This window comes from Piliocolobus tephrosceles, chromosome 1 (genome assembly GCF_002776525.5).
Source record: "Piliocolobus tephrosceles isolate RC106 chromosome 1, ASM277652v3, whole genome shotgun sequence".
NCBI classification, from domain to species: Eukaryota; Metazoa; Chordata; class Mammalia; order Primates; family Cercopithecidae; genus Piliocolobus; species Piliocolobus tephrosceles.
The window spans coordinates 23,744,868-23,748,090 of NC_045434.1; the positions used below are offsets into that span (position 1 = coordinate 23,744,868).

Here is a 3,223-nt window from a genome sequence, read left to right on the forward strand (position 1 = left end):
ACTGAGAACAGTTCAAGGTTTTGTTTTTGTGTTTGTTGTTCGTTCTTTTTGTCCTTAGGATTGATCTCAATGGGAATATATGGCCAAATTGCTGTTTTAAAGTCATTTGAAGGCTGGGCATCGTGGCTCATTCCTGTAATCCAAGTACTTCGGGAGGCCAAGGCAGGAAGATGATTTGAGACCAGGAGTTCGAGACCAGCCTGGGCAATATAGTGAGACATTGTGTCTACAAAAAGTTAAAAATTTAGCTGAGTGTGGTGGCGTGCAGCAGTGGTTTAAGCTATTTGGAAGGCCGAGGTGGAAGGATTGCTTGAGTCCAGAAGGGGGAGGCTGCAGTGAGCCAAAATCAGAGACATAGTCTCAAAAAAAAAAAAAAAAAAAAAATCATTTGAGGTTGCTTTTGTAGCTTAAGTGTGATGATTGAATTCACATGTGCATGTGTGAGATGTGCCCCCTTGAACCTTGTCACAGCATGGGCACATTACCCTTCTGACATGAAAAAATATAAAATAAAATAAAGTCATTTGAGATCATTTCTCTTTGTTTCATAATGGTGTTTACTGGCTACACAAATATAATCACTTATTTTATTTTTGCTTTGGGGGATTATGTTTTTATTTAATTTTGTTTTATAATTAAAAAATAATTTATGTTTCTAAAGACAAATATTTGGAATACTCAAAGATAAAAGATATTCCTCCCTCTCCTCTTCTATACAGCTATTTAAAAATATTTTTTATTCCCTTATTGGTTTTTATAATGTAAGCAAATGCATACCTACAGAGATAGGTAGATAGGTTCTACTGTTTCTGTCATATGTAAATGGTAGCTTACTACACATATTTTTCTTCACTTTGCTTTTTTCATTTAACAATATACCCTAGAGATCACTTACTGTATAGAGATAATCCCCATTTTACACCGCAGTGTATCATTATGTGCCTGAAGCATTGTTTATTTAACTATTGTGCTATTGATTCTGATTGTCGCCAGTCTTTTGTTATTACAAATAATGCTGTAACAGTACCTTATACATACACCTTGTCATATTTTTGCTATTGTGGCTTTGGGGTAGTGTTCTAAAATCTAGATTTTTAAAAGATAAATTTCAGTATGATTGCTGAGTCAAATGGTAGATGCACATATAATTTTGCTAAATTTCCCCCTATTCCCCTCCATCGTGATGATGCCATTTTTTATTCCTACCAGCAATGTAGAAGAGTGTTTGTTTCACCCTAGCCTCACCAATAAAGTATGTGGTCCAAATTTTGGATTTTTGCCAATCTTACTGGTGGGAAACGGTATCTTAGTGTAGTTTCAATTTACACATCTAAGTGAAAGATGTTGAGCATCTTTTCCCAGGGTTAAGTGTAATTCTCACTTCTTTTCCTGTGCATTGTCTGTTCGTATCTCTGATGAGGCTTTTCCTCATGTTTCAAGTTATTATATTTTTGTTAACTAACACAGCCTTAAATTCTAGCAAGATCTGAATTGCCAAAGAGACCTCAGGTTCTATGAAAACTCAATTGGAGGGTGGGTATGGGGACCATGGAGTATCACAGACATGTACTTAGCACATGGATAAAAACACAAAGATTTTCAAATATTAATTACAGTTTTGAAATTTAAGAAATATTGGATTTCTTGGATATTTAAGTTTATTTTATTAATTCATTAATTCAAGTAATATTTGTTGAACACACGCTATGTCCAAGCACTGTTTTAGGCACTGGAGATACAAGAGTGAACATATTTTCCTTCCTCAGAAAGTAATGGAAAAAGAAATGACATTATTCTCCTGATTCAGGCTAAAAGATCATCTCTAAAAGAATGGACTATTCTTTCATATGATTTTCCCCATATTCCCATTTGCCATATTCGTAAATTGCAGGTCAACCCCAGTGATAAGTCAAAAGCAGAGGTAAAAATGGTGGTTTCTTCCATACAGATGACTGTTGGTGCTAGAAGAGGATCTTGAACCTCTTCCTGACTCCTTCTCTTATCAATAAGAGGGAAAAAACTCCAGAGACCTTGCCACTGTTCAAAGTCACACAAAGCCAGAGCACCTGGTTTTCAGGTCTTCCTCGATTATTTCCATGGCATCAAACTGATAGAGAAGTTAAGGGAGCAGAAATAACAGAAATGCAACCCTGCCCTTTGGTCCTGTCTGGTCTGGAGAACAACCCTTATTAACGGGACCTTGGGCGATATTTGATAGTGGCATTGTTTCTCTGCTCTGCTTAACTGTTCCCCTGCCAAGCCACAGAGCTCTCCTCTGTCATGGAGCAGGTTCAAAGGAACTGCAGGATGTTTTTAGTTTCATAAAAAAAGACAATGAAAGCCAGTTAGAGAAAAATCGGAACAAGAAGATGAAAGTAACATGCTGGGAGAGGAGGAAGGCTGCCCTGAGCTGATAAACCATATAGATTGTTCCTGAAGGGAGAGACTAAGGCTCATGGTATGAAGAATTGTACTTAAGCAACTAACATCTTTATTTAAGGGTTCTCAATCTCTTTCTGGGGAAAAAAAAAAAAAAAAATCTGTAAGACAGTCCAGAACTAAAATAGTTAGACCTGAGTTTGGGCTCTATCTTTGTCACTAACCAGCTGCGTGATCCTTGACAAGTCACTTTAATATCCCGAGCCTTGGTTTCCTCATCTGTAAACTGAGATGAATAATGCCTGGCTGATAATGTGGCTGTGAAGATTAAAAGGGGTCATAACTTTGAATATGCTTTATAAAATTCAATTCTTCTTTCATTTCCTCAGCTGATTGTTCATGTTCCTCTAATACACTGTCCCCACCCTAGACAACCTCTAGAGGTATATGCACACCACAAGATACAGAGACAGGGAGACTGACTAGTTGTGAGGCTGATGTGTCTAGGAAGCTGCTCACTAAGTATTCCCGCAGGGTGTTTGAAGCCTCTTCCTGGATGCCTGGTGAGAGGAGACACTTTGAATCCACCTTGCAAAGCTCCTGCTCCAAGACATCTGCAGCCTGTGCTCTGTCCAGCGATATGAACTAATTGCCCATTGGCACAATAAGCCCATCTCCTCTCCGGGCAGCACAAAAGAAAGCTCAAAAGCATCTCCGGTTTTGATTGCCAAGTGGGGGAGGCAGTGAAAGTAGACTAAATTATGCGTCCAGGTGCCTCTCTACAGAAATCCACTTCCGCCTCGCTGCTGCTCTGAAGGCGCGCAGTGGGTGTTGACGTCACCTT

The 3,223-nt window shown here is 38.7% G+C and overlaps 1 non-coding gene across 1 annotated transcript; it reads left to right on the forward strand.

The window, feature by feature from the left end:
* Positions 1 to 394: 394 nt before the first annotated feature.
* Positions 395 to 495, forward strand: LOC111539411. The gene has a single exon (XR_002730680.1). It is a non-coding gene; the product is annotated as a small nucleolar RNA U13 (small nucleolar RNA).
* The last annotated feature ends 2,728 nt before the right edge of the window (positions 496 to 3,223 follow it).